Consider the following 25382-nt stretch of genomic DNA (forward strand, 5'->3'; position numbering starts at 1 on the left):
CTCTGATTTAGTTCCGATACACATATTTCCATATATGTTTTTCTTGCTTTTTTTGTTGTTTGTTTGTTTGTTTAACTTCCCTACTTTGTTCATCAATTGAACATGTGGTTTTTGAGTGCCAACTACACTTTGAGCCCTGTGTGAAGGTTTGGGGACAGAGGGACACTGAGCCCAGCCTCCAGGAGTCAGAATGGAGCATTTTCAGGCCACAGTGCACTGGGTCAGGAGTGCTACAGGAAGAGAAGCAAATACTGTGGGACTCACTAGACAATCTCAACAGGGAGGCAGTGACATCCAGGCCCTGTGCAGGACAGGGAAGCTTCTCCAAGGGCTATGGCTGGGGAGCCCCTGTAAACAGACTTAGACCCACGCAGTGTTTATCCAGCACGAGTAGCCCTCTCAGGTGGCCCCACTCTGCCTGAGGCATTGGATTCTAAGCATGGACAGAAGGGAGGACTGGACAAGGTCGGGTGGAATGGGCTGCAACCCCGGCCTGTGTTGGAGATCCCCAGGGCAAGGATAACCAGCTGCTCTCCATCTGGGAGTTATGGAGCCCTGTATTTTACCTGGGAAACTCTTGGGCCACCAGAAACACACTTCTCTGAATGTGTGCTTGCTTTAATGAGACTGCAAGAGATGGAGATTTTATCAGCATGAATCACCAATGGAGAATAATTCCTAACAGACAACCCATGGCTGTCCGAAGACCTCAAGAGCATTCCCCAATCCAAGATGGGCCGGGATGAGGTGCCTGACCTCTGTTTGGAACCTTGCTCTTGGGTGTGTCCTTGGGTTGGACACTCCCCTTCCAGCCTGCTCCTGCTCCCCTGCAGCCACTACATAAGATCTGCAAGGGCAGCCCCTTTCTGCCAAAATTGGATTCCTGCTGCAAAGATGACCTTGAGAAGCTCAAGGGTTCCCACATTAGTGTTAACCTGTCTGCCTCACGCAGGTTCTCAGCCCAAGAACCTTTGGCTCCCAGATGAGTTTGTGGGATGCACTCTGCATTCCTGTGAAATGGTGCCTTCCAGATGGCACTGTGTGGCCATGAGTGGGGGACTTAGTTCCAGCTCTCACATTCACAACTGAGCTGAGCTCCACCTCTCATGAGCAGTGTGAGCCTGGCAGACTTATTCTGTGACTGACTGGAGGCCTTAGTTTCCCCAAATGAGAAAGGGAGATGGGAAAGGACTGAGGGGCCCATGTGAGGCTGAGACACAGTCAGCTGTGACCACTCATAGCACAGCCCTGGCAAGGGGCAGGCCCTCAGTGCCTGTGGTCCATCATGGCTGTGGCGTTTAGCTCTCCTGGCTGGATGGGGCACGAGAGAGCAGGGTACTTCTTAGTGACAGTGGAACTGTGAAGGGAGTGTGTCTTTGTGGCACTTTGAGGTGGAGGATTTAGCAGAGCACTTGGAGTTGTGAATGCAGTGGTCACTGGAGCAAACCTTCTCAAGTGAGCCACCATAACACATTTCCGGGTCTTGGGTGCTGTGGTCTCTTTTCCAAATGGTACCTTGGAGGCAGGACCAAGCCAGTGCGGCCTTGGGATTCTGAATTAGCTTCTTCCCAGGATGATGCTAAGGCCCTGAGACTCAGGACTGCCTTGGTGTTCTCCTCAAACAACATTCTATTCCAGAGGACAGCATGAAAGGAATAGTATTATTTTCCTGGGTAAACGTCCCATGAAATTGCATTTAGCAACCACCAGAGGAGTAAGATGGGATGCCTTTCATCCCCTATGAGCTCCCCTGCCAGAGAAGACTGGAGACCTCGCCTTTCAGCTCAGAGCCCAGGGGGAAGTTTCCCAGGACCGGGCATAAGCACACTAACATTTAATGAGGGTGGGTGATCAACAGTCTTTAAGGATGAGAGCACAAGCAGCTATTTCGGGCTAATCTGTTCTTATAGAAATGTCACTTGCTTTCTGTTATGTTTCTGAATCTGGCTGTCAGCTGGAGTCAGGCTAACAGAACACGATGTGTCAATTAAGCCACATTACAAGATTTCCCATTAGGTCTGTAATTTCAACATTTCTGAAATGATTGTAATCCGTGTCTTTAAATATTAGGATTTATTTAGCTGATGTTCAATAGTCCCTTTAAAGATAATCTGATAAACCTCCTTTTTATTCTTTTGAGAAAAAACCAAGGTAAAAATTAATATATACATGTATATCTTGCCCACACATGCTCATGATGTTTTCCTAGTTCTGGACTCAATGTATTTAATGATGACAATGACACACGTTAATCATTCAGGATGATTTGTTGTTTGTTCGCATGAATTTCGTGCTAGACTGGATGTTCTCCCAAGCTATTGAATGCTTTCAGGAGCTCAAATTGGCTCAATTAAAATGTATGAACAGAATGTTAAAAGCACAGGAGCAAAGGTAGCAAAATGACACCTTCTACTATCATCTGTCTGTTTTGCTCATGGTCAGAAATACCAGGAAGCTGATTTCACTTCAGTGACAGAATTAGGTGACCATGTAGAATCCAGATGGTAGGTTCTACCAAGAGCGAATTTTTGCATGCAGCAAGTATCCAGCAAGATTTGTCTGGGAGTTTCAGTTGTCTAATTAAACGTGGTGCTGAGGTTTGAATCAGCCTGTGAAGATGTTCTTTGGAAGATACCAAGAATGAAAATCAAAATGCTGTGACCTTATAATTCTGCAAAAGCAGAGGTTTTCAAAGGATTAGTTTTTAGCAAAAAACTACATTGAAAGCCCTTTGATGTAGCATTTTGGCTTTGTATCCGGTGTTTCAAAACATGAAAAATATACACATGGTAAAAATGTTTTTCTCTGTTATTTCACCATATGAAAGGAACTGGGAATTTTTCACCAGGAACACTCCGCTCAGCATGCTGCGATGCTCCCCCAGGAGCCTTTTACTCAGAGGCAACATCATGTTCAGGTTTAAGTTACTCTCATGGCTTCTAACTGTCTAGGGCTTAGCTGTCCACCTGAGATTTTAGAGCCAGATATCAGTTCTTCAAGGGAGCATCTCTCCAAACAATGGCGCATCAGAAGTTGTTCATCTGCCAAACATAATGCTTCATTCTTCAAGATTCCCAGGGACGAGAAAGTACATAGGCAAAAAACGGCAATTATATTGATAAGCAACCACTTAGGAAAAGAATACCATACTGTAAATTTATATAAATTATAGAAACATTTGCAACTTCAGTTTTAAGGGCTTAGAAACTGGTACATAATTCATTACAATTTGTATCCTCTTGAGTTTGTGCTCTTTCTGGCCCCCTAAAGAGCCTGTCCCTATTTGATGGAAGGGGACTCCACATCCCCACGTTTCAGACCTCCTCCGCAAACACTGAAGGCACATTTCCGTCTGTCATAGAGGAGTCTGCCCTCCTTCTTGCGGATGAAATAAGCAGGAATATCATGAGTTTCTCATGGTCTAAGTTGGGCAAGATCTTTATATGTTAAGGGGTGAGAAATGGGGAAGGAGGCCAGTCCCTGCCACCAGGAAGTCCCACCCAGGAGGATTCCAGGTGCAGCTGGCCACAGGAATCATGAAAATCTTAAGACTAGAATGGAGAGCAAAGAAAGGAAACTCATCAAGATCGACAATAGAAGTAGAGAGGACAGGGTGTGGCCAGAGGGACAGAAGCTATTCGGATTGAGTTCCCTGAAAATATTAATGGACTGAGCTGGTGGGCCATATGGAGAGGACTGCTGGAGATTGCCCTCGGGAGTCACCTGCTTAGGGAAGTGAGGGTGCAGGATTCAGCAGAGGGAAAAACTGATCCATAGCACGCCTGCCACCAGGAGCCATGACAGCCCTTCAGGGGAGACCAAAATCGAGGCAGTGGGGCAAGTCAGTATCCATCTCCACCTGGGAGGGGCATTTTCTCCCCTCCCCTCTGCATTTATCTAACCATGCACCTCTCAAAACAGTCGTGTGAGTTATTGGTATTATTCTAGGGGATATCAGCATGAAAAGCTCTGACCTAGACTTACATTGCAGGACTGGCGCTGTCTTCGAAATTTCAGACATGAGCAAATGGAGAGACAGCCAGGTTGTGGCAGCGTTTGACCCTCTGGCCATCCTGATCCATGGCCTGCCTTCTGGAGCCATTGAGTTTTGGTCCAGGAGTGTGAGATCTGATGGGCACATATGTTGGGTCCAAATAACCAAAGTGGACCTTCCTTTAGAAGAGCAGGACGCTGATGTTTGTACCGAAAAATAGTGGGTTTGTGACAGAGGACAGTCACTACCGAAACACAAGCTATCATGGTATGTACATGTAATTGTACAGTGAGTTCAGTAAACATTTTAAAAATCACAGTTTTGTTGTTACATCAAGCTTGCACTATGAAAACCTCCTTCTGGTTTTATATATTTCAAGACGGAAGTGAAACAGACAAATTGCTTCAAATGAAAGGCAGCAATTTTTGTGTCTAACATTTAATTTGTGCAGCAGTCACATGGCCACATTATGCTTACGCACTGTGTGCCTCACTGGGCATTAATAGGACCCTGCAGGGCAGGTGCGCCTCTGCATGACTCCGGGCTAGACTCTGGGTAATGACGGGAGCTCTTATGTTGCCTGATAACAAGTGGTGCAATCACAGGAGGCAAAAGTGTTTCTTCTTTGAGGACAGGATGGCACGTTGAAACATTGAGACAGGACCGTAAATGGAGATACTGTTCAGATATCATTTGGAAAGGCACAGCTCCGCAGATAAGAAAGTTACACACATCCTCCCTGCTCTGAATTGCCGAGTGGTTTTGTGTCTCTGGTTTTTCACCAAAACTGAGAGTAGACTTCATAGTAAGTCACAGCAGTCTGTGGAGGGGAGGAGAGCAGACTGGTTTTTTTTTTTTTTTTTTCTTTTTTTTGAGATGGAGTCTCGCTCTGTCACCCAGGCTGGAGTGCAGTGGTGTGATCTCGGCTCACTGCAAGCTCTGCCTCCCGGGTTCACACCATTCTCCTGCCTCAGCCTCCTGAGTAGCTGGGACTACAGGCATGTGCCGCCACCACGCCCAGCTAATTTTTGTATTTTTAGTAGAGATGGGGTTTCGCCGTGTTAGCCAGAATGGTCTTGATCTCCTGACCTCGTGATCTGCCCACCTCAGCCTCCCAAGTGCTGAGATTACAGGCGTGAGCCACCGTGCCTGGCTGAGCAGACTGGTTTTTGTCAGATTTCCTGGAGTAGGGTTGGTTTGGGGCAAATTATTAAAGAGATTTGTATAACCTGGCTACATCATAATCACTAACACATTACTGAAGGTTTACTGGTCTACTCAAAGGTAATCCTAAAGGAGTAATGCAATTAGCACAAAGCAGCCAGCCTGCTACACAAGAAAGATTATCCTGTAGTACATAGTATTGCTACTTATCTCAGATGTGTCGTGACTTTTTTAGCCTTTTTGTTTTAATTTCAGGCTTACAAGAAACTTGCAAGACTAGGACAAAGAATTTTTGTAGACACTTATATTCCTCAAATGTTGATATTTTACCACCCAAAGATGGTGAGAGAACTTGGGAGTTCCCTCTCTCTCTACACACACTCACACAGATAAGGTTTGGTTTAATTTTTGTTCCTGCTGATCCATTTGACAGCAAGTTGCAGACATGGTACCTCTTTACCCCTAAATTCTTTAGCATATATTTCCCAAAGCTAGAATATTCTTTTATGTAATACGAATACATTTACAATAATCAGGGAACTATACTGATACAATACTACTAAGCATTCTGTGGACCTTATTTAAATTTCACCATTTGTCCCAATTATGGCATTTATAGCTAAGACACACACACACACACACACACACACACACACACACACACACATTAACCTTCCACTCTTCCCTGTCCCCAGTGCAAGATCCAATCTAGGATAACAAACAAGTAACTCAGTATCTTGCCATTCTTTTAAATGTCCTTTAATCTGGCCTGGTTCTTCAATCTCTTTAAGACACTGACATTTTGTAGTGGGCACACCAGGTATTTTGCAGGAATTTTTAATGTTTCCTCCTGGTCAGAGCTGGGCTGTGCATTTTTAGCAGGAACACCCCAGAGGAGAGGTTGGCAGTGCTCATATCAGGGCACAGGTGACCCTGACTCGTCCCCTAACTTGTAATGTTAACTTTGATGACTCATTAGGGAGGTTGCCCAATTTCCCCACTGCCATTATTTTTCTCTCTGTAATTGATTATTACTATGAAGGTTGTGTGCAAAACGTTCCTGTGAGGACGGAATTATTACTCTCATTAAAAAATAAAGAACCAGAGTGCAAAGTCCTCCCTTCTGTTGGAGATGAAGCCAAGAATCAAATTCATGTCTCATGCTAAAGTTTAAGCTGCTTTCACTATACCATGAAAGACAGTAGCATCAAATGCAAAAAAATAAATAAATAAAATAGTTCATTTTTGAATTGATTTATAGGGCTTGTTGTTATTCCTCAAATGTACAGATTTTGATTTTTCTAGGCATAAATGGAAGAAGGTTCCCCTTTATGGGAATTCCTTTTCAGTAGCATCAGATGAGAAGAGGAAGAAAAAACAAAAGTTTGCAACACGAAGTGGTCTCCTTTCCGTCTGTAGTTCGTGGAAATGAAGACGTGAAGCTTCTTTCAGGTTTAGGCATCAGAATCCAAAGACATCCATGGAAGCACTGTCATGAGACACCAATTGCTCTTCTAGTTTAAATAGAGGACATGCAGGCCTGTGGGCTCGGGAGATGGCAGAAGGAGCCCCAACACCATGATGAGCCCACAGTCATGCAGCCAGTTGGGCTCCAGACTTCCAACTCCGGGCTCTTTCCTGCATCATATGGAGAAAATCCTTTGGAGCGGGATAAAGACATATTCCCTAAGGCTCTTGGGTGAAAATAATAAAAGAAAAAGGAATCCCATTATCTTTGATTTCCGTGACTGGTCTAAACTTCACAGGGCATCATTATCATGGATTCTTGTGTGTTAGGAACAGGCCTTTGATCTGCCAATAATTAAAAGCATCCAATCCCATGATCTAGCTTAGCTCCCTGTCTGTGGGGTAGGTCTTTTGAGGCTCTCCTCCCAGCCTCAGCCCTGTTCTTCTGGCTAAGATGCATCTATGAACATCCTGGGTTAAGGAACCCAAGCTGTGTCTTCACGGTGGTGAGAGAGAGTCCTGGTCCTCTCACAGGTCCGGGTTCAGGAGGTCTCTGCTCATCTCTGCAACAACCACCCTTTTCTCCCCTCATCATAAGCTCCTCCTACATCCACTGTAGACCTGTATGGCTGCTAAAATTTGGATTTTGCTATGGGTGATAATAGAACCTTGTGTCCATGTGCCCATGTCCCCCTGCCCACCTTGACCCTGACCTGGCCTCACTCTTTCTGTGCATCCCTCTGTGTCTCTGCAGATCTGCACCTGCAGCAGCCTGCTCCTCAGTATCACCTCTGTGATGCCCCTGCTTCCTACCATGGGGGCATCGGGACCCTCTGTCAGCTCACTTCCCTATCCCCTGGTGGCTTGGACAGTGGGTCCCCCAGAGGCACCAAGGAGGCCCCAGTGTGTCCCTTCCACCTATGAGGACTAAGCATCCTCACATCCACTGCTTTTCGCAGGTCTCCCTGACTAGCCAGGACCCACTGCCCTGGGATTCCTTCCCAGAGGTGGAGTTTCCATCCTCGTACCCTCCTGGAGCTGCACACTACCTCCCTCCCCTGACAAGGACACCCTGCACTCTTCCTGTCTGGTGAGAACACCTGGGACCTAGTTGTCCTAGATATTTATTTTAATCATTTAAGTGGAAGATCCCAGTCCTCCTCATTCATCTCTAGGCCAACACACCTCTTGACCTATCCTGGTGGGACAAAGTCATAATAAAAGAAACCAGCCTACCAATAAAGGTATGTGGTGTCCAAAAGCAAAAAATAGTAGCTGCATTATTCAAAACAATTGACTAATTCTTGATGAGGTTAGGGAAGGAGAATACCACATTTTTTTTCCTAAAAGGTGTTTTATGTTGCTTCATAGAGTCTCCAATTTTACAATTCTTTTTTAACACAGTGCCTTGGCCATTGCATAGTGAGAGAAACAGAATATTTCAGGATTGGGAAGGGGCTGTGCTTTCAAACAACCTTTGAAATCTTTCAGATACAAAGGGAATATCTGTACATATTAAAGTGAAATTGAGTAACATTGCATATAATATATGTGATGACTTTTCTAAACTTTATATGGTTGATTATTTAAATCTGTCATCTAATTATGCATTAATTATAGTATCTATTCTGTGCCATGTGGTCCTTGCTGATTAACCTTGATTGCTGCCCCAGTTTCCCTTCTGTTGACCCATGCAAAAAAGTCTAGATGTGAGAGAAGTCAAATTGGACCACTGTGATAAGGTATGTTTTCACAGAAGGAAAAGTCAAAAGGGCCCAGGGGAGATGTAGGGTCTTCTTCTGAAATCTCTTTCTCTGCTCTGTCTCCTTTCTAAGCATGCTGTTCTTATCTCCCCTTCATCTCATTGGGGTACTTTCAGGTTTGGTCCTCTCACCTCACACTGCGGCCCCAGAATGGCCAGGAATGGGACGGGAAAGCACTGCTGGGATGGGCCATCCAGCTGTAGGTCTCGTAGAGAAGGGCTGTTTCTTTTCTTCATTTAATTTCTCCCACAGTGGAGAAAGGTCAGAGCTCAATGGTCAAGATCAAGGTGTGAGTTTCAGGTAATGGAGAATGGGACAGATAGTATGGGCACCTCTCATCTGGAGTTTGAACTCGTTCCTAAAGCTTGCCACCAGGAAACATGATGGAGGTGTGTGGGCAAAGCAGGTGGACATGCACACATACATGCACTCACGGAGTGCTAGGGTGGTTGGTCAAAACTGTTGCAGGGTAGAAGGTCTAGATATGAGGAATATGGAACTGGGCATGGGCTGTCCTCCCAGAACCTATGGTCTCCCTCAGAAGACAATTACATTTCTATAAAGTTATTGCATAGCATGAATAATTATAACAAGAACACAAGAATAGTAATTCTATCCAAGGTGCATAGTGTGGCATGTCCCTGTCCTGGTCATTGTTGTAGTTTTCTGAAGCATTTCATAGACCCTCACAACACCACACAAGGTAGGTTCCATTATTGTTACCTCCAGTTCTGCAGGACACTGAGCACAGGGGTGCAGTCACTTCCTCAGGGGCACACAGAGTGGAACCCAGGCTCACTCTGAACCTGGTGCATCATCCTTCAATTACTGAAAATGACAAGTAGACATGCTTGGGAAGAAACAAATCTATCTGCATGGGAGTCTGGGAGGCTTTATGGTAGAGACACTGAGTAAATGGAGTTTGCTGGGTGTGGGAAGGTATTGGGGAATGGAAGGCATTGAGGGGAAAGCTTGATGCCTCTCCCGATGAAGCGCCAAGTCGAAGGAACACCACATTCGGAAATGACCTTGGACAGATAGTCAAGGGTCAGGTAATAAGTCATCTATATTTTCTGAAACTTGAGTTTAAGTCATCCTTTCTCCTTCATTGTTTTCAAAGTTTTATATGTTCACCATCCCCTCTGGCATTTATGCTTTTTAGTTTTACCTTGCTTATGTGTAATACTAAAATGCACTAAGCAACTTAATTACATGGATGATTTAAAGGATTTCTGAATTTTAAAAGCTTCATAAGTCACTTCATCCAACATCAGTAGCTTTATACCATAGATGTTCAGAGTGCTAGCTAGCAGAAAGTTCTAGATAATGCAAGTGAGTTCAGCAAAATAACAGAATGGTGAAAGAATACAAAAACAAGGAGATCTCCCAGAGCAAATGTCATGTAAATGACCTTTCAATTAATGAGAATGTGAAGCATAACGAGGAAAATTGCCTGACCAGAAAGCTCTGGTGGGAATGATGGTTGAACCAACCTGTAAACAATGCCATTGTAGACAGTTCTGCTTCAACCTGAAATGATGCAGCCATGCTGCCTAAAAATTGGATGATATTCTAGGGATATCTTTGGTGTATGAACATGGGCTCTCCACTATGAAATTATGGTATTGGCCAGGCGCGGTGGCTCATCCCTCTAATCCCAACACTTTGGGAGGCCAAGGCGGGCAGATCACGAGGTCAGGAGATCGAGACCATCCTGGCTGACACGGTGAAACACTGTCTCTACTAAAAATACAAAAAATTAGCCGGGCGTGGTAGTGGGCACCTGTGGTCCCAGCTACTCAGGAGGCTGAGGCAGGAGAATGGCATGAACCCGGGAGGTGGAGGTTGCAGTGAGCTGAGATTGCGCCACTGCACTCCAGCCTGGACGACGGAGCGAGACTCCGTCTCAAAAAAAAAAAAAAAAAAAATTATGGTTTCATACAAAGAAAAACCTTTCAGATGTGGGCACGGACCCAGATCTCCATGGTCCTCTTTTCTCACCTTGGGGAGGCTGAGGACAGATGTTCCCTCTGCCCCTTACTCACCAGCTTCTCATGTGAGGCCATCAGTTCCAATGTGGAAGTGTAGTAGGTTGGATGCTGATTGCATACCCCTTTTAGCACACCCTAATCAATTAAACTTTCAGTTCTTGAAAAACAAAGCCATTCTTTAAAATAGGCCTTTAATGGAATTCAGCAGCAAATGCATTGAAAGCAGCATGCTTCCATGGAATTAAATATTGGGGTTACTCACTTATCATCTCAGGTCCTCTGTTTCCACGTCTATCAAATGAAGTATTTGCCTGGGTGATCCTGAAGTATCTTTCAGCTTTGACAACCATGAGGCTTGAGCTAGGCATTTAGCAGAGTAGAAAGGGAATCTAAGGAGGATAGCACAATGGACAGGTTGCCAGAAAAGAATCACATGCCAGATGGCCAGCTAGCCACTTAGCCTGGAGTACTTGTTCTGCAGCTCTTCCTTGCTTTGTTTCAGCTGTGGACATCAGACAACCTAATGCTGCCAGTCTCCTACCTGTTTGGATCATCTCCAGTTTGTTAGTGGCTCCACTTGAGATCTGAGCGGCAGAGTCTGGGACTACCCTGGGAGCCTGGTCCAGCAGACTTGGTCTGTTAGTGGGAGGCACTGTGACATGCACCTGTTTTGCCCTGGAATCTCAGACCACCTCAGAGGAGGAGCAGGTCCCAGCTTCTTTAGCTGCTCATTTAAAGAAATCACATGGTCTTTTCCCCATCAGTTACATTTCAAAAAAACAAGCCTGCAATGAATTTTAGTTTTCTGGAAAATAATTAGGAATGACACATGAAGTGAGCACTCTGGCACATTCCTCTCTTGCTGTATTTAACATAGAAAATATCTGGGTTTCCCATGCATGCAGATGCTATGAGTGGGCTGTTTTTCCAGCAGCGGCAAAACATGGGTGCAGATCCGTGGCCACTTTGTCAAAACTGACTAAGCTATGATTTAAATTGTACTGCACAAGTGGGACGCTCACTGCTCTCCCTGCTCCTTCTCAAACTGAAGGTCAAGATAATAGGGGAAAATAGACATGCAAACGTGGTTGTATGCCACTGTTGAATTTTGAAGTGACTTGGGTACCCTCATTAATCTATACAATTACACCATCATCCCATAGTAACCAGCTTTGATGGCCAGTACACCAAGTTCCACTGTTGGAAACTCTTACCAGAATTAGAAACAACATTTTGTGGAAAAAAAAAAGGTATGCTGTTTAGACCACACTCTCTGAACATGTTTGCTCCCCAACTAAATTAGCAACCAACGATAGAATATGCCACAATTTTTCTTCCTCTCTTTTCCATGAGACAGTGAACATTTTTTTTCTGAATTGTATGTCATGTTTTCCCAGCCTGTCTGCAGTTCCCCAGTTGTAAATGTGTCACTAATCTCTTTCAGCCTTGGTGAGGAAATGCATATAAATTCATAAAGGAAATTCCTGATCGCATTCTGTAAAAAGAATATTATTTAGAAGCAGGAATCTATTTTGATAGAAGGAAAATCTAACCCTTTTTATAACTGCTTCTCTCTTTCCTTGTAGTTTGTGGTATTGAAGGTGGCCATATCTAGTTAATAATGCAAATCACAATACAAGGGCATCATTTATAGTTAAGGTTAAATGATTTTCCAAGGCTGTTAATAATTGGCTGCCACAGACAAGCTGTAAAGGCAACTCGTTTCTATGGATTCTGACTTTTCTTGTTTGCATCCAAGTCTGTATATGTGAGGGGGAAAAAGGATTAGAGAGGGGTGATCTATTTCCCTAAATCTCAGTTCCGTGCAAACAATTATAATGAATTTGCCATCTCACATATATTAATATTTTATGTAAACATATTTTAGAAAACACAAAATAACACTAAATATTCAAAAGTATCATACTATTTAAAATTAGAACATAAACATGATGGGCAACATACAATTTAATAATGTTAATTCATTTAGATAGGTTGAAAACAAAGTGACATGCTGGATCTTTTTATAAAACAACAAAAAATAGTCCTAGTAAATATCACTTCATTGTGGGCTTTAATTGCTTTTACACATATGCTGTTCAGTATTAATTGCTTTAATTGGCTTAGAATATAATTAGTAATATTTTATTAAGTTAATAAAAACCTCACGTATTGCACAAAATTATACTTAAATATTAACTCAGCATTAAGCTTTAAGCCATGTATGTTTCATACGAGATATATATATATCACTATTATTCGACTTAATTTTTAATTTTAGGAAAAACCAATATTTGAAATAATATCAGAAGTTTAGATGGGGCTAAAGATAATATTTATATGTGTTTTGCTTCTGTTTTATCAGTATAACCTAGTATGATCAACAACTACACATTATTTACAAGAAGGAGCTGCTTACAGCCATAGAACACTTTTATTTTCATTTAAACTTTTTGTATTTATTTATGTATTTTTTTTTTAGAAACAGGGTCTCGCTCAGTCACCCAGGCGGGAATGCAGTGGAGCAGTCATAGCTTACTGCAGTCTCAAACTCCTGGAGTCAAGCAATCCTCTCACCTCAGCCTCCCAAGGACCTGGGATTACAGGCACATGCCACCAGGTCCAAATCATTTTTATTTTTTGTAGAGATGGGGCCTCGCTTTGCTGCCCAAGCTGTTCTCAAATTCCTGGTCTCAAGTGATCCTCTTGCCTTGGCCTTCCAAAGTACTAGGCCACCGTGCCTGGCTTTAGTCCCCTTCTTAAAACTTAAGTCCACCACTAAATTTAAAGAGTTACTGTCATTGTGCCTGTTTCAATGGTCCAGCTCGAACTCTGTCTCCTCTTTGAATACTTCCCTGGCCTCTTCATACTCACTTCCCTCCTGGTGCCTCTGTCTCTCTCCCAGTCCCAGAACACTGTACCTTGAGTGGTTGTCACTGTACCTGTGAACTCCTTTTGGGCATTAGCCATAGGGTGGTGAGCTTTGCTTCCTGTCAGCTACACTGCTTGGCAATGACTTCAGCTGTGGCCTCCAGCAAGATATTTTCTCAGCTGGTTCAGTTTTCTTCACCTGCAAAATGGTCATGACTTCCCTTGCCTACTTTACAGTATTGTAAAAGAGACAGCATGCAAATGCTGCTAAAATGCAGTGAGAGAAGGGTGACCTGTACTGGAAAGACCCTAGCCTGGGATTTAGGATGCCTGGGCTCCAACTCTTAATCAGGAAAAGGTGCTTAATCTTCCTGAGTGTATTTCTACCTAGGAAATAACCAACTTGAATTATATGCTTCTAAATTATAATTTTCAAATATTTAAAGAGATTATTCTTATGAATATAAAATAAACACATGTCAAGTGTTTTTATCAACTCATTAATAAATAAGGAACTCGGTAAAATGACAATACCAGTTAAAGGAGCATTTGAGGAACTAGGCTTTTATAGAAAATTGAATAAGGATATATTAGGGGAAGAGACTGCTGTATTAGATACAAACCTAGTAAATCCCTACGGGGAAATAAACCACAATCTCCCGGCCTAGCTTTTCTGCCAGACAGAAATTATTTGGATCTCTGCTAGGCAAAAATTTACAAGTTAGCAAGTAACTTCACTATATTTGGGAGGTTGAATCAATAGTTTTAACAATGTCTATTAAAAGGGCTTTTCCAATTCTAAAAAGCCCTTAATCAATATTACCAGTACTTAATTATATTAATGGTAATTCAAATACTAAAAAAAATTACTTTGAAAATCTGACCTTTTGCAACTTCTGGCCCTTACTTTGGTGTTTGTTTTTGTTAACCCTATTATTCCAAGAAAATAAGTTTTCTGTCCTAATGATTTATGATTCAAACATGGATAATTTTATTTATAAACATTCAAATTATCATGAAAACACCAATAAAGGAGAATCCTCATCAGTTCTCCTGATCAGGTCAGCTGATGTTTTTTGTTTTTTTTCTCTGAAACACTATTACGTGTTGGCCACAATCTCCATGTAATATTAATCTGCTACCATCTAATATCTACTTTCTAATACCATCTAATATCTTCATGTTTCATTATTTTATTATTTATTTTCTCATCTCAGAGGAGATTCCAAAGTTCTTTAGATTTTTTAGAATCTTACGATTTTATGAATGCAATCTTAATTATGTTTGTCAAAAGGAGTTCAATCTGATGTATCCTAGAATTTTCTTTCCTTTTCTTCTTCTTCTTCTTTCTTTTTTTTTCTTTTTCTTCAGTGTGTCACCCAGACTGGTATGCAGTGGCAAGAACATGGCTCATTGCAACCTTGACCTCCTCAGGCTCAGGTGATCCTCCCACAACAGCCTCCTGAGTAGCTAAGGTTACAGGTTTGCACCACCATGCCTGGCTAATTTTTGTATTTTTTGTAGCAACTCTTTCACAGTGTTGCCCAGGCTAGTCTCGAACTCCTGGACTCAAGCAATCCTCCTGCCTCAGCCTTCCAAAGTGCTGGGATTATAGGCATGCAACACGGCACCAGTGAATTTTCTATTGATGTATTTCCAATTTGAAATTTAGGAATCTATCTAATATTTTATTTGCCTGTTTTCAAGTTTGTTCTTGTTACACATAAACTAACATTTTATCCATACACCCTAGTCGTATTGTCTGTGCATTTCTATTGTTTAAGTGTGGGTTTGTGCAGAGCAGAACCTGTAGCAAGCACCGAGTCTGACTAGTGTATTTGAGAGGTGACCCAGGAAGCAAAGGTAGACAATGAGGAAATGAAACAGCCAGGCCAAGGTGTGTGTGGAGCAGGTTACCATGTTGTGGACCACACCTCAGAGTTATCCTGATGGAGGATGAGGATGCTGAGGGTTTGTCCTCTAACTCAGTTCATTATTGGCTGAGGTCCTGACACTTCCAGTGGGAGGAAACTGTAGGAGAGAAGGGAAAACTTCCCCATGGCTCTTGGAAGGTTTGATGAACATCAACTGACAAAAGGCAGATGAATAGGAAAAATGGCATGCAAATTTATTAACGTGCCCTGGGGACAATCACAGACTGATGACCCCCAGCACAGTGGGGTACAGATGGTTATATAAACCCTCTTCTTAGGGGAAAGGGACATGGAGAAAGGTGGATAATTTTGAGGGGGTGGGTAGTAAATGATTTTTAGGGGAATTCAGTGGTCCTGAAGAACAAACAGTGGCTTGGGACAAAATCTGTTGGGCCTGCAGAGCAGACAATTATTTGTGACAAAAGTATGTAGGTGTGTTGACAGACTTCAGTCTCCCTTCATGAGATATTAGTTCAGTTCATGTAAATGCAGGGAAGGGACAAGAAATGGTTGATTGTTTTTCTTCTCTGTGGGGCCTGGCCTTTAGGCAGACAAGGGAACTTCAGAGAACAACTTCATCCTGTGTTTTGGATAAACAGAGGATTGAGAGACAGGAGAGCAGGGGAAGGTCAGAGAGAGCTTGAGGTATCTTCTTCAGTTCACTATGCCAAAGCACCATACTTTGGGGTATTGGTTGATAAGTCCCAGCAAAGCATCAGACGGAGAGTTGCAGGGACAGCCGAGGGCATAAGGCCTGGGGCCATGTATTAGTCCGTTTTTATGCTGCTGGTAAAGACATGCTTGAGACTGGGAAGAAAAAGAGATTTAACTGGACTCACAGTTCCACATGGCTGGGGAGGCTTCACAATTGTGGTGGAAGGTAAAAGGCATATCTTGCATAGGAGCAGACAAGCGAAGAGAGCTTGTGCAGGGAGACTCCCATTTTTAAAACCATCAGGTCATGTGAGACTTATTCATGAGAACAGTATAGGAAAGATCTGCCCCCATGATTAAATTACCTCCTGCCGGATCCCTCCCACAATATTGTGGGAATTCAGAATGAGATTTGGGTGGGGACACAGCCAAACCATATCATTCCACCCCTAGCCCCTCCAAAATCTCTCATCTTCACATTTCAAAATCAATCATGCCTTCCCAACAGTCCCTGAAAGTCTCAACTCATGTCAGCATTAACTCAAAAGTCCACAGTTCAAAGTCTCATCCAAGACAAGGCAAGTTCCTTCTGCCTATGAGCCTGTAAAATGAAAAGCAAGTTAGTTACTTCCTAGATACAATAGGGGTACAGGCATTGGGTAAATACAGCCATTCCAAATGGTAGAAATTGGCCAAAACAAAGGGGCTGCAGGCCCCATTCAAGTGGGGCAGCCCAAAATCCAGTGGGGCAGTCAAACCTTAAAGCTCCAAAATAATCTCCTTTGACTCCATGTCTCACATCCAGGTCATGCTCATGCAAGAGGTAGATTCCCATGGCTTGGGCAGTTCTGCCCTTGTGGCTTTGCAGGATACAGCCTCCCTCCCAGTTGCCTTCACAGGCTGGCATTGAGTGTCTGTGGCTTTTCCTGGTGCACGATGCAAGCCATCAGTGGATCTCCCATCCTGGGGTTTGGAGGATGATGGCCCTCTTCTCACAGCTCCAGTAGGCAGTGCCCCAGTAGGGACCAACCCCACATTTCCCTTCTGCACTACCCTAGTAGAGGTTCTCCATGAGGGCCCCACCCCTACAGCAACCTTCTGCCTGGGCATCCAGGTGTTTCCATAGCTCTTCTAAAATCTAGGCAGAGGTTCCCAAACCTCAATTCTTTACTTCTGTGCCCTCACAGGCTCAACACCATGTGGATGCTGCCAAGGATTGAGGCTTGCACCCTCTGAAGCCATGGCCTGAACTTTATGTTGGCCCCTTTCAGCCATGGCTGGAGCAGCTGGGATGCAGAGCACCAAGTCCCTAGGCTGCACACCACAGGGACCTTGAGCACAGCCCGTGAAACCACTTTTTCCTCCTAGACCTCCAAGCCTATGATGGGAGGGGCTGCTTTCAAAGGTTTCTGACATGCCCTGGAGACATTTTCCCCATTGTCTTGGGGATTAACATTCGACTCCTCATTACTTATGCAAATTTCTGCCACTGGGTTGAATTTCTCCTCAGAAAATGGGATTTTCTTTTCTGTTGCATTGTCAGGCTGCAAATTTTCCAAACTTTTATGCTCTGTTTCCCTTTTGAAACTGAATGCCTTTAACAGCACCCAACTCACCTCTTGAATGCTTTGCTGCTTAGAAATTTCTCCACCAGATACCCTAAATAAGCTCTCTCAAGTTCAAAGTTCCATAGATCTCTAGGGCAGGGGCAAAATGCTGCTAGTCTCTTTGCTAAAATATAACAGGAGTTATGTTTGCTCCAATTCCCGACAAGTTTCTCATCTCCATCTGAAACCAGCTCAGCCTGGACCTTATCGTTCATATCACTATAAGCATTTTTGTCAAAGCTATTCAACAAGTTTCCAGGAAGTTCCAAACTTTTTCACATTTTCCTGTCTTCTTCTGAGCCCTCCAAACTGTTCAAACCTCTGCCTGTCACCCATTTCTAAAGTCACTTCCACGTTTTCAGGTATCTTTTCAGCAGTGCCTCACTCTGCTGGTACCAATTGACTGTTTAGTCAGTTTTCATGCTGTTGATAAAGACATACCTGAGACTGGGAAGAAAAAGAGGTTTAATTGGACTCACAGTTCCACGTGGCTGGGGAGGCCTCACAATCCTGGCAGAAGGTAAAAGGCATGTCTCTTGTGGTGGCAGACAAGAGAAGAGTGCTTGTGCGGGGAGACTCCTGTTTTTAAAACCATCAGATCTTGTGAGACTTATTCAGTATCACAAGAACAGCACAGGAAAGACCTGCCCCCATGATTCAACCACCTCCCATTGGGTCCCTCCTACAACACATTGGAATTCAAGATGAGATTTGGGTAGAGACACAGCCAAATCATATCAGGCCATGAATGCCAAAGGGAGCAGCACCATCTACATGGATGTATCTGTAAAGGTGCCTTTGGTGAATATAACACTTTGTAAAGCTTGTATATATGCAGTCTTTAGAATAATGCCTGTTCCTGGTTTTTCGTGTCTTATTCAGCCAAATTTTAGTTGACCTTTACCAGTTCTGAACTCTTTTGAGGCTTTTGTGCTAGAACAAGATTTGGGGAATTCAGATAGCAAGTAAGTGATCATACAGCTCTGAATTGTTAAGAGCTGGGAACGGGAACTTGGAAACCATTTAATACACTTTGAACTTTACAGAGGATTAACTGGCCCCAAAATACCCAGTGGTGCATAGTAAGCTCTTGTACTATGATACCCTTCCTACAGAAGGAAAAAATAAATTTTAGCTGATGTCATGATTTATCAGCATAGGCTCCAGGTGAGAGTTATGAGTTAGTGAAATTGCCTGGAGTTCTTCTATTTCCTTTTAAACAACTAATGTCAGGTATATCTAGAATAAAAGTTGAAATTTAAAAAAATAAAAAATAAAAAACAACGAATTTCCTCTCCCTTCCCAGCTTTCCCCAAATCACTCAATTTCCTCCTCTGCTTTTCCTGTGGGCTAGAGTAGGCCCAGATATGAAGTGGCTGGGCCTTGACCACCTTCTCTGACCCCCTCTTACTTAGATAATCAGGACTTTTGATATCTATCAGAGTGGCAATGGTGACTAATAGATAATCCAGGATTTAGCATGGACAAATCTACCCACTGAGAATAAATCAAATTTGAGTAAGTGAAGGCATTTTTATTATAACTGTATGATCCAGGTATGGATTCTGAAATTTCATAGTTTTGCAACTAAGTGACCTAATATGTCATGCATTTTTTTTAAAGGCTCAAGTCTGGTTATTTCTGATAGATGTTTTGGCTCCATAGTTTATTTATGTGATGGCTCGAATATTGATTTATTTAAATCATGATACATAGTCTCATTGCTAATGTTTAGGCCAGGGCAACAATTCACTTACTTTATGAAAGAGATTTCATTTCGCTGGAAAACTACACTCAGATCATGCAAACCTCTGTCCTCTGGAGTTGATGTGTAAAGAAAAGAAAGTTATTTGTGAACAGATTGGAGAGGGGATTATGGGATTAAAAGAAAGGGAACTGGACGAAGTGGGTCTTCTCTGACTGCCCTCAGCAGAAAGAACAAATCATGTTGTGTGTGTTAGGAGAAGTGCTGTTTTATTTTGTCTCCCTGTGCATATGTTTGTGTATGAATGTGTATGTATGTGGACATGTGAATGTTTGTATGTGTGAATTTTTTACTGTGTTTGTTTCTAAATAAGCCCACTCATCCTAAAGTTCCGAAGAATTCAATCTTTCCCAGTCTCTCAAATGTCATCTCTTGTTTGTTTCTACCTTTTCTTTTCTGCCTTTTCTGGTTTTGAGAATTTTATAAGATTCCATTTTTTAATTCCTTCAGCATATCAATTATTCTTATTTTTCCCCTTGTTAGGGGTTGTACTTGAGTTTGCAATATACAGTGACAACTAACCTAAATCCACTTTCAAATAACACTATACCCCTTCACAGGTAGTGTGAGTACTTTACAACAGTATTACCAATTTTCCTCTTCCATCCATTACTACGTTGCTGTCACTCATTTTATCCATAAGCTATAATCATCAAATTCTTTATTGCTATTATTTTGAACAAACTATTATCTGTCAGATCAATTAAGAATAAGAAAAATAAAATATTTTATTATATGTTCATTCATTCCTTCTCTAGTGGTCTTCCTTCCTTCGTGTAGATTTGAGTTTCTGACCTATATCATTTTCCTTCTTTCTGAATAGCTTATTTTAACATTTCCTGCAAGGCAGGTCTGTTGCCAACAAATTTTCTTAATTTTTGTCAAAATCTTTATTTCTCCTTCATTTTTGAAGGGTAGTTTTCCTGGATGCAGAATGCTAAATGGGTGGATTTTTTCTTTCAACACTATAAATATTTTACTCCATTCCCTTCTTACTGCCTTGATTTCTGAAGAGAAGTCCAGTGGAACTCTTAACCTCTGCTTCTCTATAGTGAAGGTGGTTTCCCCTCTCTGGCTTCTTCCAAGCTATTCTTTGTGTCTTTGATTTACTGCAGTTTGAATATCATGGGCCTGCTGCTCAGTGTTCTCTGAGATTCCCGAATCTGTGATTTGGTGTCTGTCATTAATTTTGGAAAATTCTCAGTTATTATAGTTTTAAATATTTCTCCTGTGTTTTCCTATCTCTTTTTTTACTTCTGGTATTCCCATTTGTGTTATACATTTTATAATTATCCAGTGGTTTTTTAATGTTCTGTCCTCTTAACTCTTTTTTCTCTACATTTCAGATTTGAAAATTTCTATTGACATTTCTTCAAGCTTACTCTTTTCTCAGTCATGTCCAGTCTATTAATGAACCTATCAGGGACATTTTCCATTTTTGATACACTATTTTTGACCACTAACCTTTCCTTTTAATTCTGTCTTAGAGTTACCAGGTTTCTGTTTGCATTATCCATCTGTTTTTACATGTTGTCCACTTTTCCCATTAGATCCTTTAGCATATTAATCATAGTTGTTTTAACTTTATGGTCTGATAATCCCAACATCTCTGCTTTATCTGAGCCTGGTTATGATGTCTTTTCTGTTTATTTAAACTGTGTGGGTTTTTTTTTGTCTTTTACTATGCCTTATAATTTTTTGATTAAGAGACAGACATGGTGTATTTGTAAAAGGAGTGAAAGTAAATTAGTCTTTATTGTGAGGTTTTATGTTTACCTTGCTAGGAATTAGGTTTTATTTTTGCAGTTAGCTGCAGCTATAGATGTCAGAGACTAACATTTTCTCTGGTGTCCTTGTTTGGTCTCCCCTGCTATCTTTGGGTTTCCCTAGAGAGTTGGTCTTAATAAGGTCTGAGTCATGTAATTCCTTCCATCATATCCCCCTGTTGTTTTACAGGATGTGGTGGTCAGGGGCCACGGCGGGAGAAGTGTTCTGTGTGTGTTTTTTTTTGAGATGGCGAGTCTCGCTGTGTCACCCAGGCTGGAGTGCAGTGGCGTGATCTTGGCTCACTGCAGGCTCCGCCTCCCGGGTTCACGCCATTCTCCTGCCTCAGCCTCCCGAGTAGCTGGGACTACAGGTGCCTGCCACCACGCCTGGCTAATTGTTTATATTTTTAGTAGAGACGGGGTTTCACCGTGTTAGCCAGGATGGTCTCGATCTCCTGACCTCATGATCCACCTGCCTCGGCCTCCCAAAGTGCTAGGATTACAGGTGTGAGCCACCGCGCCCGGCCTCTGTGTTCCTACTGGTAGGTCTCAGTCTTTTGTCAAGCCTGTGTTCCTGGGCTGTGACCTTCATAAACAATTCTCCATTGTTCCCCCCATATTTAAATGAGACAGGAAGGCTAGAGGGGGCTCGAGTTGAGTGTTTCTCTTTCTCCAACTTGTTTTGGCTCTGATAAAGCCCCAGCCAGTGAGATGACGGTGAAACAGTTTACTTGAGGATAGGCCTCATTAAGAACAGAATGCTCTCAGCATATTTCAAAATGGTTCCTTATTCCCTCCTCCTTCTGAAGGCATGATGGGATTTTTCTCTGATCTTTACTGTGAGAACCATATAGAGCTTGTGGAAGTAAAATTCATGAAAGTAGGGGGACTCCCCCAAGACTGGACTCCTTGGAATTTTTAACTCTGATTTTTGTCCCTACTGAGTCTCCAGCAATTTGTCCATTACAGTTTAGGTTTTCTCACCCCAGTGCTGGCTGCAGAAGAGATTCCTGCTTGTGGGCTTCTGCTCCAATAAGTTGTGATTCTCTGTATCCACCTATCTGTCTCTCCAGTTTTGGAAGCAGTGATTTGCCTTGTGACCTGAATTCTTTGATGGATCTAAGACGAGTTTTTGATTTTTCAGTGAGAATGAGAGTGAAGACTTTCAAGCTCCATATATGCCAGGACTGGAAACCAGAAGTCCTCCTCCTTTTTGGTTTCCTGACACTTTCTTATACGTAGGACCCAAGCTGATGATTTCAGCTTTTTCCCTCAACAATATGTGTGCTTGGATGTGGGGATGAGAGAATGGGAGGCTGAGATGAATTTCAGGGTTCATAATTTGGGTTGAGTGGATGGAAGTATGATTAATTTATAAGCTTTTCACCTGTATAAATCTGCCTCTTGCCTCTCCATGCCCCAATTACAAGAGTAGCATGAGGAACTTGTTATCTTAGAATATAATTTATCAAATGTTAAATGTAGTTATTATTATTGCTTCCAGATTCTGTGATTTTTGAAATTAGAGTTGCATTGATAAAACTTCATTAAAGATCAAGCAACAGCTAGATGATCCCTCTCTAAGCTTCTACACTCCATTCACTTCAAATTTATTGAGTCTCTAATGTGCTAGGTACTCTTCCAGGCATTGGAAATGCAGCAATAAATCAAATGGCCAAAAACTTCTAACTTCCTTGCATGTTGATGCCATATTCTAGGTTAGCTAAAAGTTAAAAGCAAGCATGTAAAATATACAGTCTACCAGATGGAGACAAGATATATGGAGAAAAATTTAGGGAATATATATTGAGATGTCATTGAAGGGAGATGGCTCTTTGAAATAAGGCAGTGACAGCTAAGTTAATTAAGTGACAAGAGCCTTCAGGGCAAGGGAAAAAACAAGTAAAAGTTCTAAGGCAGAAAATACTCAGAAGAGTCAAGGAACAGCTGGAGGGCACCATATGGCTTTCACTTGGAGTGAAAATGGGAGCCACTGGAGAGCTTTGAACACAAAAGAGGCGTGACTTGATTCATGCTTTGAAAGGTTTACTCTGACAATTGTATGGAAAATAAATGGGAGGAGCACAAGAGTACATGCAGGGAGACCAACAGAAGGAAGAGATGATGGTGGTTTGCACTAGTGTGTTTCAGAAGTGGTGGGGTGTTTTTGGATTTTGGATATGTTAAGCATATAGTGGATGCTATTTGACGAGGGACTGAGTATGTGGTATGAGCAGAGAGAGGAGTCATAGTATCAAATTGTTGTTTACAGAGATGAGGACCACCGTGGGAGGAGTTGGTTTTGGTGGAACGATTAGGGGAACATCTGGAGCTGTGCTTGGGGAATAGTTGAAGTGTTTGGCAGACAGCATCGGGAAAATGTTGAGTGTGCTTGGATATATTAATCTTAAATTCAGTGCAGAGGTCCAAATATAAATTTGGAAGTCATAAACAAGGAATAGACTTTTAAAGCCTTGAACTGGTTGAAATCACCTAGGGGTAAGTGAAGGGAGAAGAAAAGTGATTGATAGAACACTTATGTATTAAGGGGCTAGTGAGATGAGGAGAAAGCAGCCCAGGAGTCCGTGAGCTGTGCTGATGCACTAGGGACTGGATCCTGGAAACAACTGACCATGCTGTCTTTAAGATCTTTCTTAGCCAAGGTATAATTGTCTTCATCTGAGGATAGTACCTTAATTTTGAGTTTGTGCTATTACTTGTTTGTCATGAGAATATTAAGTCTGTTCTTTTTTCTATCAAATTACCAAAGGCCATTCTTTTGCTTGTTGAATCTAGTTCACCAAATAGGCTATGCTTATTTTTATAGAGCCCTGTCTTGTGCTCCTGAGATATGCCCCATAGAAACTAGGAGACTGCATGTCTAGGCTGTGGCTTTGGGCAACTCATTTATGCCTCAGTGTTCCTGTCTGAAAATTCATTCATTTAATTGCCCATAAAAATTCTGATGTATGCTAGTTTCCCAGTCATCTGTCCAGTCCAGTATTTGTCTCATTAAAAAAAAATTGTCAGTGAAATACAACATTAGATGAAATATTTTCAGCCATCTGGTCAACAGTGTCAAGCCAACCAGAACATGGGTCACCTAGTGTTTATGAGAGGAAGATACAAAGTCTAAAGGAGAAAAAAAATGACTTTTGCCTTGTAAAAGCTCACTGAGTGTGAAGCATTATACAAACATGCATGTCATTTTCTTCATTGTTTATTTTCAGAAAAACGTGTTAATTCCAAAAAATAATGTGTATCTTTTTATAAGTGCTTAAAAGCTTGAAAATAAAGTAACTTGTATATAATAAAACAAAGTGTATGATAACAGCAAAATTCCATGTTCGCTTTCGTATTGTCACAAAGCAGAGTGATGCATTCAGTGGTGGAATGTTGGTGGAGGCCAAACAACTGATATTTTTATTGACTGTTCTTCCGGATTTCTTTAGAAACAAGCTATAATTAAGGACTACATGACAGACTTTCCACAATAGATTTCTTCTGCTATTTTTCCGTTAATTAATTATAATTTGTTCAACAAATGGGAAGTGTTTAATATTACTCAATAGAAATGCAAACATGTCAGCTCAATGCTGTGTACACATCTAATGGTGACTATATGTCTAAATTGTGAGACCCGAAGTCAAGTCATCCCTGCAACAGAAAATACCCAGGATACAGCATCATTGCAAGCAGTGAGAAGATGGCTCAGGCTTCCAAGTTCTGGAGCTTTCCTTGATTAAATGCATATCATGTGCGACTGGAAAAAATTCTCAGAACATTAAAATCTAGTACAAGCCTAGGAAATGAGACTCAGGAATTGCATTAAGTGAAATGATTCCAGTCATCCTGTCACAAACCCACCTGCTTGCTGTGAAAGTAAAAGAGAGCATTTTAATAGAAGGACTTTTGAAAACTACTAAGAACAAATGCAAGTAAAAAGTGAAATACACATGCACACACACACAAGTGCTTGAGAAAGGGGATGTCTGAGTCAATTTAATTGACAGAAGAGTTTAATTAATGTTCTAGGTGAATTCTGAATATTAGAGAATCAAAAAATTGCCCTGATGCTTGGTCCTGATTAATTATTTAGTAATGTTCTGAGCCTTAGATCATCAACACAAGTCTGAATTACAGATTAATGTTAAATAGGAAAAAGTGGTGCAAAAGAGAAGTCTTGTTAATAATACAAGTAATAGAAATGGCACTAAAATGTTAAACTCATAATATGTATCAAAGTCTTCATTGGAAACTTTCAATATGTGGTATTTGAGCCTAATAATAACTTTCCAGTATAGATCTTATTTTTTTATCATACATCAGATCACTTCTCTTGATTTATATTTATATTTGTATTTGATGTTTTGATTAGAGTATAATTGGTATATAGTACAATGCAC

At 41.8% G+C, this 25382-nt stretch overlaps 1 protein-coding gene and 1 long non-coding RNA gene across 2 annotated transcripts in view; both read left to right on the forward strand.

Moving 5' to 3' along the window:
* GABRG3 (gamma-aminobutyric acid type A receptor gamma3 subunit) overlaps positions 1-25382 on the forward strand; it is a 562783-nt gene that overhangs the window by 381889 nt on the left and 155512 nt on the right. The gene's annotated exons all lie outside the window — the stretch shown is intronic.
* Positions 2482-6887, forward strand: LOC105739893. Its single transcript, XR_001115862.2, has 2 exons — positions 2482-4839; positions 5156-6887. It is a non-coding gene; the product is annotated as an uncharacterized LOC105739893 (long non-coding RNA).

Source organism: Nomascus leucogenys, chromosome 6, assembly GCF_006542625.1.
Source record: "Nomascus leucogenys isolate Asia chromosome 6, Asia_NLE_v1, whole genome shotgun sequence".
In the NCBI taxonomy this organism is placed as follows: domain Eukaryota; kingdom Metazoa; phylum Chordata; class Mammalia; order Primates; family Hylobatidae; genus Nomascus; species Nomascus leucogenys.